A 15,170-nucleotide genomic window follows, 5' to 3' on the forward strand; every position below is an offset into this window, starting at 1 on the left:
GCTGTTGCAGAGCAGGCTACTGGTACATCAGGGACAGAACTGCCTTAAGTTTGCAGCAGCGGACCCATGAGCGCTGACAAGGCATACTTGATACGCCACACAATGCCGCCTCCAATCCCACATGCTTTTCACAATAATACAATCATGGAGACATGTAATGAATTCTGCGGAAACAATACAACTGTGTTCAAAGTATGGTACAGCAATTAATGGGAGGATGTCGTGCTTTCGCCCCAGGTGCTCCTATAATCAGGGTTTCATCATTCCATGCATGCACAGTTTACTTCACAGCATCGTTAATGTGATTTTCTAATGTAGGTGCAAAGTAAATAATGCAGGGTGAACACATTGATTCACTGCACGTTCAGTTTCTAAAAGGCGTATCGCGTTGTGGACCCTCAGTTTTATATGATATTGAGTCAGGGAAAATGCAACATAATAGTGCTGCTGCCGATTTCATTTGTAACCAGGTATGTGCTATAAACTGGCTGTAGGCAATTCTCCCGGTCTGCTGTAATTGGCCGCTGGCTGTACTACCTTACAAATATACTTGAACATCTTTTCTTTCGTAGACGTTCAATGATATTTTATGATTTTCAAATGAGCTGCCCACACTGGCAATGCTACCCTTATATACTATGTAGAATGCTACAACTGTCTCCTCTATGGGAAAGTGGTGACGCACCGTCACACAGAAAATGGACGCGGCTTTGGGCTTTTCCCACACGTACACTGCCATTTTGACTGCATTGCAACAGTTCCACGCGCTGACGGGGTGCTGTCACCCCATCTTACTTGTACAACTCACAAATGAATACACATTAGTCCTCATCACACTGGATGGGCAAACCGTGAACTGCCATTGAGCTTGCCGTGTTATTTATAATTTGCCCCTGGGAAGAAAAGACACAAGTTTGACAGTAGGTGTGTAGCCAATAATTTTGAAGCAGTTTTGGTTGAAGGGCAGAAGTGCTTGGGAGGAATCAGAACAGCATGAGTCTGGGAGTAGAGGACACTAAAGCCATGCACTGTTCTCCTCTGTGTACACAGGATAGCGCATAGGGGTGGGCCTCGGTCCGGCTCCACTGCGCAATACCGTGTGCTTAGATATTTATTGATTTTGATGATTATATCTTATATCAAGTGAATAAGAAAGGGAGAACGTTTTACTAGTTTATGTGGGTTCATTTGCATTAAGTGATTTGACATGGAGTTTGTAATGAATGCGCAGACGTATATTGGCACTTCTCTAGATTGGGAATTAGTGGCTGTTTTAAGCTGACAAAAATGTGTGCGAATAGGAAAAACTCATATGAAAATCATTCAGAAACACAAGCATTATATAAACCAACCTGCAATCATGAATTTCTGAAAAGACTGAAAATAGAATGTACCCTCTTATATGCTGAGATGCTTATCCTCACCTCTTTCCAAGTGTGGTGGTCCGGAAATAAGGGTGCCGGTCGCACCGTACTAGCACCCTTTCCAGACCCCCACACTATAAATCTACCTCCCGGGGCCGTTGCGCTAGGCCTGCAGGGTGCAAAGGCTACGGTAGACAGAGTTGTCACAGAAGCACGGTACTGGCGTCTCTGTCTCCCAATTCCCATGCAGTCCTATGGGAATCCATGGCAATGGGGACTTATAATTTCCGCTGCCCGATATCCTGTGCTGCCGGGACTTGCAATGTCCCGGTGGCACCGGGATATCAGGAGACAGAAAAGGTGTTAAGAGTTTGGCGGCAACCTGCCGGTAGCACTGGCTGCTTACCGCCAAATTCATAATGAGGCCCAATGAAAGAATGTCATTGTATGTTCCCTTGTTCCCTCCCTTGCCTTGAAGCGCTTTGAAACACATTGTTTGAAGGCGCTATATAAATAAACTATCATATCAGATCATATCAAAATATACTTAACATCATATGCAAGACACACAACTATTCACTAAGCACTGAATGATTATCTTGTTCATTTCGCATATGCTTTATGAGAAAATACACATTTCAACTTGATGAAACAAACAATATAGGTTGAGGTTGAAATGACGTATACATTCACATGTGTATAATTAAAACACGTACTTTCAGAAAATACGTTGAATCATCGGTTTAACCCGATTTCGATGCTTGCTACAGCCACCTAGATCTCATTCTGCCTTGAAAAAGGAATTACATGTAACACAATAAACACTGTTTCACCTGGATTGGCAAGCACTTTCAATCCAACTCTAAGTTTTAGCTCACCAGTATTTACAAGGTGTAACAAATTGGATAGCTGAGGGAGGAAAGGCTCCTCCCAATTTAAAATGGTTGGGAACTCTCCAATGTCCTGGCACAATGCCACTCTAGTTGTATTTTAGAGCAATGTTCAGCCTTTTCCTCGCTTTGTACTGGGACTTCAGTTAAATCTTGCTTTCTTTGCACTTGTAAACACCCCTGAATTATATGGGCAAGAATTGAATTTCTATGACACACTGGTTTATGAGTCATGTGCCCATATTTACTACTGAAATTCACAGCACAGCAGAGGGTGTCTGAGAAACCATGGTTGCCAGACGATGACCTCCTCAGCCCCCATTCCTAACCTGGGCGAATAACAGTCCAACAACGACAACATGGAAATGAGATCCTCAAACCCACATGTTGTCCTTCGTTTATAAGGGTGTGGATTGGCTCAGTTTACACAACCACAACCTCAGACAAAATCAGGATAAGGGCAGAATGAAGTAATGCATCCAGTGCTAGATGGCTCTCCTGCTGGGCACTTTTACTATTCCAGGGGGGTGTTATGCAACACTGTGTGGCACTTCAGACACCCCAAACCATTTTCTTGATGGAAAGTGAGTACTTCCGGAGCAGTATATACAACTAGGCAAAACTGGCAATGTTGAAACTGGAACCTACATATTCCGGAGGCAAAATGGAATATAGCATGGCATTCTACTTAAATGAGGCAATAATGGTATGACAGTGTGGACAATTATATTTCAGTTTCATTGGGGAAATTCCAGCTGGCATTTGGAAGCAGCGTAAAGCTGCAACTCTGAAGAGTGATGACAGAAAACAATAGAAGTATTTGTGGCACTGGCAAATGCTCTTGCTAGCCTGATATTCCTCTTTTTCCCAACCGTAGTGCCGTTATAGATGGGAAACCATCAAGAAGAAAGAATGGCATTACCACCTTAAATGCCACGTCACAACCTTGTTAAACAGGATCACGAGCAACCACAGACAGGGTTCAACCTGACTACACATCATCAGTGAAGCGCAGTACTGAGACCCCAGCACAGCCAGCTCTTATCCCCTGTCTGACCATACTGTTGCTTTATCAGATGGCTTTACAACGGTGAACAGTGATGGATGGAAAAGCTTTGATGTCATCATGATAGCTATATTTTCTCTGAACGCCTTCCTTGCCTTTGCCCATCAGTGCAGTACAGAAGGAGGCAGGGTCGGACTGGGACAAGAAATAGGCCCGGTCACCCAAAAAAATGTGGCCCACCCTTCGCCTCAAAAAAGTAGCCCACCCCTTGCCTCACGATGCTTGATTTGACCCCACCCCAAAGTGATATCCCGGGAAGTGATGAAACACGACCTTCACCCGTTAACCAAAACAGGAAGTGGCATCAAATAGCATTGTCCCCAAGTACACTAAATGACTATGAATGCAAGCAGGTGTCCAAGGCCAAATGATAATATGTTAATGTATAGCACTTACGCTGAAGCTCTTTTTTATAGAACAAATATGCATACAATATCACCCAACCTGTGTTTGTACTCATGTATCGACCTAAGAAGGATGAAAGGCTTTTTGAAGAAAAAAAAGTGAAGAAAAAAAAAATATTTTTTTCCACATTTTTTTTTTCCAAACCGGCCCAGACAAGGCAAGAAACTGGCCCCCACTCCCCAGGGACGATTTCGGCCCGGGCACAGGCCGATAGGCCGAGAGGCCAATCCGACACTGGAATGAGGAATAAACGTAGGCAAATCAGGCTTGGCCACTGCCCAGAAAGTAGAGTCCAGCCCAAACTGCTAGGTTGCATGCCTTCCCTAAAAGCGACACACAACCTCTGACATGTTTTAACCAATTTGGGCCTCATCAGCGAGGGGTATCTTGTTACTCTAATGACAGAAATCTTGCGACTGTAATGCACTCAGTTCCCTGACTCCACCCCAAGGCATGGTGGGGAATGCAAGGGCAGTATTGGCAGAGCGGTGTCAATTCAGAATGTGGTGGTGGGTGGGAGCTTCTGATCCAAAGTTCCCAGTCCTTGGGCCTTGCCTTGATCATAGGGATATCATTCTATCAGGAGCTTCTGGGATAGCCCACTGACAATTATTCTGCAAGCCTCAATAGCTGACTGGCACTGCTTGGCTGGGAAAGACAGGAGGTGGCATTTCAAAATGTTGTCTTCTTTGTATTTTTCCAGTAGGTTGATGATGCCCGAACATGGAATGTGAGACGATGAAGATGACTTAACTACAATAAATGATGAAGTGCTGAATCCTTGGTAATCATGTTTCACATATGCAATTCTATGATATGTTAAGTTGACTTATAGCGTGCACTGTTGCCATTGGCATAGTCTGTAGGCGCTCATCTGGTTCTGTAAGAAAGTGGGTTGGATAGGTTAGTGAGGGAAGAAGGAGTAGGATAGAGGTTGTGCTTTTCTGTTGGTGCTTGTAGAACTAGGAGAAACTGTCAACTCTGCGGGTCGGCTTTCTAGCTGTGTTTTTGGTTGTGCGCACTGGAGTTATTGTGTCTGTGAGGGAAATGTGCAGAGAGTAGGATGTTTCTTTGCGGAAGTGGATTTTACCAATGAATGGGTGATGTGTGGGTGTTGTGTGTTTGTGTGAAATTAGACTGATACCGTAGATTTTGTGAGGTATGTGTGGGGTATGCTAGGGAGGAGTGAGGACAGGGAAGGTTAGTGGTTGGTATGGTTTGTTTGTTTTATTGTTAGTCCCAGAATTCATACTCTCATTGGATTACCTTGGGTCCCTGGTGATATTGCTGGCAGTGCTGGTTTTACACTAATCATTGTGAGTTAAATCTGAGGTGGTCTTCTGTCATTCCTATCTCCTTCAGAATTGAGTTCCATATACCGGCACTTAGACGTGAAAATGCAGTTCCTTCAAATATCTTTTTTCATAATTGTTCATTTCTATTTGGAGCTTGTCACATTATATTAGGTCTCTTCCTGATTGTTAGTGGTTGATCTTGGTCTGGAGGTATTCAACTCCTTGTCCATGCAGTGATTTGCAGGCGATGCAGAGGGCTTTGAAGTTAATGTATTTTTTTCACTTCGAGCCAGTGTAGGCTTCTCAGGGCTGCTGTGTTGTGGTCTCTTCGGTTTAGTCTCAGCAGTATACTTGCTGCCGTGTTTTAGATGTGATGGGGTTTTTTGGTGATCCGTTCTGGCATTCCAAGGTTGAGGCTGTTTGTGTAGCAGATTCTTGATAGTACAGAGAGATGATTGTGAGGGTTCTGTGTAGGGAGGAGAGTTAGGGGAGTATCCCTCTAGGCAGTCACAGTAGGTAGAAGCATTTCTGTGCTATCACGTTGACTTGTAGTTCTAGTGTGAGTTTGCTGTCCATCCCAGATTTTTTATCACAGCCTTTGCTTCAGGTTGGGTTCCCATGTCAGGTAGCCAGTTCAGTTTTGTGTCTTCTGTGTTATACTCTGTGGGCGAAATCATTACTTCTGTTTTGGTCGATAGGTTGAGGTTGGTGTCATCCATCTGTATATTTCGGTGAGGCAATTGTTGACGGTATTGTTTTGGTCTTGGGCTGTTACTATATTGATGATAAGTTGGGTATCACTGCGCAGTTGTAGACGGTCCGTCCGTGGTTTCAAATGAGTTTCATTAAGGGGGACATGCAGATGTTCAAGAAGAGTGTAGTGAGGATAAAGCCTTGTGGTATGCCACAGGCGATGTTTTAGTAGTTAGAGGTAAATGGCAGTAGGTAAGTTCTTTCCCTTCAGTTAGTGAGGAAAGATTGTAGCTATTGTAAAGCAGTCTTTTACACTGCACGCATTCATACGGTCTCTCAATTAATGCTGTGTGTCTGATTGTGTCAAATGCGGCTGATATGTCCAATGGTACGAGGGCAGGTTGTATGCTGCTGTCTGCATTTATTTTAGATCGTCGCATATGGATAGGTTTACTGATTCTGTTCCTCTTATGGGTCTGAAGATGACTTGCGAGTGGTAGAATATTCTGTTTGTTTCTACGTGGTTGAGTTGGATTTTGTTTACGTGGTTCTCCAGTAGCTTTGCCACAGAGGGTAGATTGGATATAGGTGTGTAGTTGGAAGGGTCTTCCGTGCTTCCTGTTTTGTTTTTTAGGAGTGGCTTAATATATGCTGATTTGAAAGATCTCAGTACTTTTCCTGTGTTTAGGGATAGGTTCATCTTTAACCGGTTGAGGATTTCATTGTAGATGCCTGAAGGACAAGGGTTGCTGGATGATTCAGCAAGGTTGGGGTAATTTATTAGTGTGGAGAAAACCTCTTCATCTCTCTGTTAAAATCGGTTGAGTGTTGCTGCAGTTGGTGCTGCACCAGTTGTTGGTGGTTCCATAGTTGTTCTTGTGTTTATAGTTGTGCGGCTTATTTCAATGTTCTGTTGGATTGTTTCTATTTTTGTTCTTAGGTAGTTGGTGATGTTGTCACATAATGAGTGCGATGGAATGATTCCTTTTTTGCAGAATGTAGGGTTTTTTATTTCTTTGATGATTTTGAAGCTTTCTTTTTGTGGATTCTTTGCTGATTGGATTCTTGTGGCATTGTATGCTTTTTTTTATGTTTGAAGGACTGTTGATGTGTACATTCTAAGATGTCATTGGTATTTTCTTTTCTTAGATTGATTGTAATGGTTTCTCCATAGTTTTTCCAGTTTGTTGTTTTTCTGAGTTCCCTCACTTCTGTGAACCACCTTGCTGCAATTTATTTTTGCAGTGACATCAAAAGGATGTGCTGGTGCTAGTTGGTCTAGGGACTCAATGATCCAGGCATCAAGTTTGTTTTACCACACAATCAGTGGTTATTCTCTTTAGCTTGGCAGTGTTTGGCTTAGCTGATTCCAGTAGTTCTGGTAATGATTCCAGATCACAACTCTGCCAGTTTCTTTTGTTGTAAGTGTGCAGTATTATGTTTCCAGGCAGTATGAGGGAGGGGGGTTTGACGGAGAATGGTATCAAGTAGTGAACACTCCATGTCATTGGTACTGGTCGGACGGTGGTAGACAGTCTGTCTCTGCAGAATATTGCATCCAATATGTGTTCAGCTTTGTGGGTGGATACATTCACTGTTTGCTTGAAGTGTAGCGTTTCCATAAGGACGCCCAGTGAGTTTGCTGTGATTTTGTTCTCTCTTTCGAACCAGATGTTGAAATCTGCCAGGATGATTACATTATCATCATAGGTGGAGAGATTGGCTATGGATTTGCCAAGCTTCATTGCAAAGTTTGGGTTGTGGGATGAAGGCCTGTACATTAGCAGGAACACTACGATGGCTTGTTAAATGAGATTGAAATTGATGAGGAGAGCTTTGCAGTCTTCTATGTCTGTTGAGGAGAGTGGTGTGGCACAGATGTGGTCATTGTGCACCATTGTGATTCCACCTCCTCTTTGGTTTTCTTAGTTTGCGTGTATCTGCTTTAAATTGTCTGGTATGGCTTTGTGGGCAGTTGCCTTGTAGTTGTCCAATAGCCATATTTCTGTGTTGGTGCCGCCCTTGCTTAGGATATTGTATATTTCTGTTTTGTGTTTCACCATGGATTCTTATGTTGACTAAGCTGCAGTGCAGTGCGTCAGATTTTCCTTGTAAATTGTTGCCTATCCTTTCATAAGTCCCTGCCGGGGTGGCATTTGTTGGGTTTTCATTTCTTGGGATACTCTTTTGAGTGAGGCTGTTTGCTGAGATTGTGGTTGGGTGCTCCATCTCTTCGTTGTTGAAAAGTACAAGTAGGTTGACTGACAGGTTTTTTAGTTCTGATTTGTGGTAGTTTGTAAGTGAGGGCTTTTTCCAGTATTTGGTTATGTAGGGTGTGTGGATGGTTATGGATTCAAGCTTTCCCCTGGTAGTATATGGGGCCTTACCAAAGGTGGTTTCTGAGTTGCTGTGTTTTGAGATGTTTGGTGTCCTTTTGGGCTGAAGGTTTGTTTAGGTTCTTTCTCGTGGGTTATTTGTTGGCTGTTGTATTCCATTGAGTTGGAGAAGAAGGTAGAGAGGTTGCGTGAGACATATTCTGTGTTTGTTCTTTTCTTGGTCCATATCCTTAGTCTATTTAGTGGTGTCCCAACAGAGTTTCTGGGTGTTGTGCATTCTTGCAGGTAGTTTACAATCTATGGGGGTGCGTTTTCTTTCCTGTTTCTGTTTTCCTTTCTTGTATCGAGGCATGCTAGTGGTCTTTGTTTATTGTTTTGTTTGGGTTGGGTTTGTAATGTATTCAAGGAGCGTGTACGCATTGGGATATATTTTATTAATTCTCTTACTTGGAATAGGAAATGGGACCTTCGGCTGTGGTCTACAGCAGTGTTGTCTCTGAGTGGCTGTTGGTGCTCACCTCCATTTCTGGTTTCAGTTGAGATGTGTTTTAGTGTATTTCCTGGGGAGGATGACCTCTTGGGTTGGTCATTTCCTGGTCTCCAGTTAGATCAGTGTATTTCAGCACTTTCCTGGTTTCCTTTTATGGTGTTACGGTCTGATGTGCAGTGATGTCTGCCTTGCTGTGATTGCTGTGTTGTACCTCTGTTTAAGGTTTGGGTTAGAGGTTAATGTGAGTATTTGTATGCAGTGGATCAGTCACAGTCTCAGAGTATTGTGGAACCTGGGGTTTCCTGTTGCTGGGGTTTAGTCGCAGTATGAGGTCCGTGGTTGTGAATGCCTCTCTATATAGGTAGTGTTTCCTTTTTGGTTTTTCTTTAGATATGGTTCATGAGTCTTCTTTGTCTATGAGTGACTTGGATAAGGCTTTAACTGCAGCAGGCTGGGGTTTTCCTTGTGTTGTAGAATAGCTTAGATTGGTTTGTTCTCCCATCGGTTTCTTCATTTCTTATGCGGTCCTGTATGGTTTCACTTCTGCAGTGGCATGCATTCTCTCTGAGATGGTTGTGTCTCAGTCTTGTAGCCTCCTGGGGGTTGGGATCCTTGGGCACTGCAGGATTTAATGTTGAACCCACTTCTGTGGTGGTTGGATGTCTGTCTCAGAGTCTCTTTGTTAAAGGTCTTGATCACTTCAGTTTTGATGAGTGTCTTGGGTTGTTTTTATTCTCCTGGTGGTTTTGCTCTATCCTTTTGGGGTCTTGTGCAGTGGCTAAGGACTCTCTGTGGTAGTTGGGTTCTGTACTAGTTTCAGGCACCGGGTTCACAGTGGCAAACCTCCCTGTCATGTCCCATTACTGCTTCACAGTGGCAAAGGGCACTCTGTGGTGGTTGGGTTTAGTGCTAGTTTTGGGCATCAGGTTCACAGTGGCAAAAGCCTCCCTGTGGTCACTCAGTACTGCATCACAGTGGCAAAGGCTTGTCTGTGGTGGTTGGATTTTGTGGTTGAATTTGGTTCACAATGGCGAAAGCCTCCCTGTGATTGCCTAGTACTGCTTCACAATGATACATGTCTCTCTGTGGTAGCTGGGTTTGTTCCAGTAGTATCAGGTTCACAGTAGTGAGACCTCTCTGTGGTGTTCCAGTACTAGGGTTGTAAGGTGTAGGTGGCCTAATGTTAGAGCTGCACTGTGGGGAAACATGCAATGCTGTATACATGTGCCCAATAAAGACTGGTAAATCCAGGTCCCATACCGTGGCTGTTGTGGACCAAGATTGAACTGTGGGAGGAACACAGTTTTATCTAGACTCGGAAAGTAACCTTAGCACTATGGCTAGAAAGACTAAGATGTTATCTGGGTTCAGCACAGCACTAGCTTTTCAACGCGGCAAGGGTTTGGGTGGGTGTCTCAGTGGCTAGCTTCTGAGCATGGCAGGGTTTAAGGAGATGGCAATCACAGTGTCTGACTTGGGGTGGTATCTAAATAATCCTGCATTTGTATTTAACGCAAGCCATTGATGATAATGTGCTAATCCTGTGCCATTGCAATGTTAAATCAGGCATTGTCATTTCAATGGGCCTAACTGAATCTGGCATTAGAATTTACAGTGTGCACTGTAAAACTGTCATTGCAATGTTCTGCTGGGATGCAAAATCTGGAGGAACAGTGTATGTGTGTAAATGGTACAGAATTGGCAGTTTTGAAACTGGAATGATATGTTTCTGGAGACATGTGGAGACAATGTGGAGACTGCAGGACATTTTGGATGACCCAACTAATTTTGGCTAGAAAATAAGAATTTAGATGCAACATTTTGAAACTGCATATGCCTCTATGTCATGAAGATGTTTTAAATGACATGATGGCATGTTGAGTTGAATTCTGCCCTTTCGTGTATTTGAGAAGGAATCCTGGCTGGGTTATAGAGTGAGCATCCCGTTACTGACAACACCGTCTCATTGTCACCCTCGCATTGTTGGGTTCCCTGATTCTATATTTTTTGGGGGGATTGTATTCTGGCAATTCAGGTATCCAGAAAAACCTGCAATGCTCTTGTTCAATCAATTTTCTTCTGCGCTTTAGATAGGGTTAAAATGTTAGGGATAATTCTCAAGAATGTGCTAATTTCCCTTACCTTTTGAGACCCCCAGCAACTTTGCTGGGTTTCTAGGATTTTAATTTTTACCTGGAAAGAGTGTGAGCTTTATTTCCCACTCTTTCATGTATTTTGATGTGTCTTTTACTTTTGTGTTCTTTGGATATGGAGTTTTAAAACAACTCCATAGTCATCATCTTTTTCTTGTGTGTCACACAGCACCTTCAGTGCAGTGGCACAGGGATTTCTTTCAGACTTCCCAAGGTTCAAATACCTTCTCTGGGACTGACTAATGTCTCCCAGAGCATGTAAAGTTAAACTGACTTCACTAGTCTTTTTAAATTTGCAGACCCACCACACACTATCTTCCAATAGAGTGCTGGAGGGGTTGGCTAGCATCACCTGAGTCTAAACACTCATATAACAGCCAACTGTTACCCTTTACCTCTTGAAATGGCTGGTGGCAGTGGTTTAGAACAAACTACCATGATTTTTCCTGACCGCGAACAACAGCATCTAAAAATCGGGTCAGCCATGTTTTTCAATATGGAGCCCAAGACCTATCTGTTAAAACAGAATCTGGTCAACCTTTTTCGCCGTTTCTTTTAGGAAAGTCCTTCTAGTGTTTGTCTCTGCGCGCCAAACCAGGTTTGGCCCATTGTTCATTGGCCTTTGGCGGGTTTCAGTGCTGAAGCCCTCTTCTGGTGCCTGAGTGTCTGGGTTGGACAGGATGTAAGGGAGGTGCCCGAAACTCCCTGTGCTTAGTCTCCTAGGAGACCTGAATGCACTCTGGCCTGATTGGCCGACTGGCTGTCCAGCAAGGACAGCCACCCTGCTGGGTTAGTGACAGCTAGGCTGGAATGAATGGGGGAAAGCTATTTAAAAGCAGACCTCTGGGACTTGGAAAGCAGAGTCGACCACTGGAACGAGAGAACCGAAGACGAGCTGAAGGAAGTCGACTGCTGCAACTCCTGATCCCCCGGTGAAGCCCTGCTGCAGGTCCTCATTGCCTGAAACTCCATCGACAGAGAAGCCCTTCAAGGTTAATTTCTTCCCTTGAGTTTGGTGGGAACAACCAAGTCGCAAGTCACCTGGACAGTGGGCCGCATTACGACCCTGGCGGTACGGAGTGAACGGCCCCGTAAAAGGTGCCGGCGCCGTTCACTCTGTACCGCCGTATTACGAGTTCCCCTCGCGGGACACGGTAAGCACGCCTGGGAAAACCAGGCGTGTTTACCGGGTCCCGCGAGGGGAAGAGGGAGCAAACAACGGGCCATCTCGTGATGGCCCGTTGTTTGCTCCCTCTCCCATTCCCATTCAGCCCTATGGGGGCTGAAATGGGAATGGGGAAGGACCGTGTCCGGGTCCTTGGAGGGAGAAATTACCCTCATTCCGAGGACCCGGACCAAGACGTGATTTCGGCGGCAGCCAATAGCGGCATGGTTACCGCTGAACTGGTCAGACCACACGTCCTTAGCAAAATCCACGAGCAGACCAGGATGCTAACAACGGACTCATCATTAACAGGTCCATTGTTAGCATCCTCCCCATTCCCATTGAGCCCCTATGGGGGCTCAAATGGGAATGGGGATGTAACGTGTCTGGGTCCCGAGAATGGGAATTACCGGGCCCGTGAAAGTTGGCATGGCCCGGTAATTCCCTATTTCTGGGACCCATACCGGTACCCAGTTTGGGGGTAGCCATGCCGCTAAGAATGGCATGGCTACCTCCAAACTCGTAATGAGGCCCAATGTTACCCAAGTCAACTGTCGATCACAGACCATCTAAGTCTCTTGTAATACAGAATAGATAAAAGGTTGAACCCATCCTTTAATACAAATGACCACATTCAGTTCATGACAGCATAGGTTTTTTTTTTTTATTGTCAGGCCCCAGTTGAAGAGGCATCTGTTCATGTAGGTGCTAAGTTTGGGGTCCACCGGAGTTAAGATCAGCGAGTAGAGGCAATTGATTTCACAAAAGGCAATATTTAAATATTCCAACTGACCGGCAGACTGAGAGAAACAAGATAAATAAAGGGAACTCCTTTTTTTGGTTCAACTCAATTGGCTGTCAACCGGCACAACTGCAACCCCTTAAAATGTCTGGCAAAATGCTCCTCTTCAGCCTACCCTGTTCCATGCCAGGGTCACGACTCCACTACTTTGTTTGGTACACTTCTGCCACTGATCAGCTACAATTGAGGTAGATGTGTATTTCGTAGGAAAAATAGCAAAAAAGAATAGCTTGCATGAGCTCCTTAAGCACAGCAGGTAAGGGTGAAATCATGCAGGAAATAAGACTCGTTGAAACGTGCACTGGTAGGTATAGCCAATCCAATTGCCCCCTCCTCCCCCATCCCCATCCTCTCCTAAATAGTGCCTTGCTGCATATACCTATTCAAAGATGTGATGACGAGTTAGACAGCAACGGTCTAGACGTATGATGTGTAGATTTGAAAAAATAATAAGCAGTTATGTTTTGTTTCGCATTTTAGCATGCGTCTTTCAGCATAGGGCATTTAGAATATGAGCACTTTAGCATGCGGAATGCATTGCGTAGTACTTGGTTTTAAGATAATAGCATATCATTTTCCAAATATGTCATATTGTTTAATTGTTGAGCACAATCTACTACGCATATCAAATACTGTTATCACATAATAGTTGATGTGTTTCATTATATCATATATAACATAGAATGCTTATCAGTCAATGACCAGCCTGTTAAACATGCTATACTATTATTATTATTATTATTATTATTATTATTATTATTATTATTATTATTATTCTTATTTCAAAATGTAATTCTAAATATATTTTATTTGCCATATGATATGTATGTTTATTTATATGCTATATACCTAACAGTTCTCAAGCATGATAGCCAAGATTTATAGCAAGTCAAACTAAATTGAAGGCATCAGTAAAACAATATGGGATAATGAGTAAAAATGAAATATATGTTCACAAATATGTTTTCTACATTTCCAATGAGCACTTTGTATAGTGCAGTACTGTTCATTAAACATATAAATATGGATATTAAAAGTATTGATTTTTATTTCTCCCTATGATTTAACTCGGATGAACGCACTGCATCATAAAACGAGTGTTAAAGAGAGAAGCCATTATTGTGTGACTGTGTAAGCGAGTATAAATCAATGAAGAGGCGAGAAAAAGGACACTCATATTCGAGCGATGTGTATCAATGTCGAGCCCCACTGGACATGCCCGGCACCCGTTCTCTCGTTCGACCATGTCTGCTCCAAGCTGAGTAAAGTCATCTAATGCAAAGCAAGATTGTGCAGATTTGACAACGCATAAAAGCCTTCATTTTGCCATTAAATACGATTCAGAATAGGGGTGTTAAAAACGCTATGCCAGTGTAAGCTCATTGCATTATCCCCTTAGGGCAGGAGAACGTCCCCTCTGGATCCTTCAGTCAAAACACCCATATGTCTACTTTTATGGGCACACCATAGAATACTGGACACTCAGTAAATTATTGATTTTTAAAAAGGCATGTGTGATAGGACTGAACAAGGGTATCAATGCATTGGTGGCTTGAAGTAAACTTACTCTTTAAATAGACGTCAAGAGTGTTTCTCTCGAATGTGTTCATATAACCCCATGTCACCTGCCCCAGGCTTTAGCTCAATGGTAGGTAAGAACAAATCGTCAGCAATTTTGAAAATTAAACGTAGAGCCCAGAGATTCAGATCCTCATTAAGATATGTCCTTTTATTCAGCTAATCCGATTATTCCGCAGGTAATACTATGGTCTACGACCATAAATTAACCAATGGCAGGGTCGTAAAGGTAGCATGCCCCTCTCTGGAGCTGTAAACATATGTATGTTGTACATTGAAATTATAGACTCACGTTAGAGTGACATGTCTAATTTCAGTACCCCTCTATATGCCCCACCCCGTAATTCTGGACTCGAAATGCATTTACAAGAATTAAGTCAAATCCAGACAAGGGTGATGTCCCATTTAATACCAAGGAAATCACCACATGTTAAAGACACAAAAGAAATCGGTTAGTCAAACAAAATGTAACAAAATATTTCTCCCTTTATGGATCTCACTATTTGACACACAAGCATTAATTTCTATAATTAATATGTTTTGAAGATATTAGGCATTCCAAATGCACTCTTTCAGCAATTGCTTATATCTAACAACACAATATACGTCAATAAAAGAACTGTTGCTTATTGGCCAATGTGTTCACATATGTTTACATAACGTTTAATCAACCATTTTCAAAATGCTTTTCTCCAGTATCATCCCCAGCATAATACCTGAGGACAATTACTCAGACAAATATCATTTCACTTGGCTCCCTTGTATGAGTGTGCGGTTTTGAATATGTAGGCAATGAAAAGTGGTTCAAATATAGGAAAGAGTAAATCACATATGAGTCCTGCAGGTTATGGATTAGGAAAATAATACTCTCATGGAGGGTGCACTCTTTTCTAGACACATGTGTGTGCAGTCTTCTCTGAACACATGTATGCA

This window comes from Ambystoma mexicanum, chromosome 6q, assembly GCF_040938575.1.
Source record: "Ambystoma mexicanum isolate Mex_15411 chromosome 6q, UKY_AmexF1_1, whole genome shotgun sequence".
Classification (NCBI taxonomy): Eukaryota; Metazoa; Chordata; class Amphibia; order Caudata; family Ambystomatidae; genus Ambystoma; species Ambystoma mexicanum.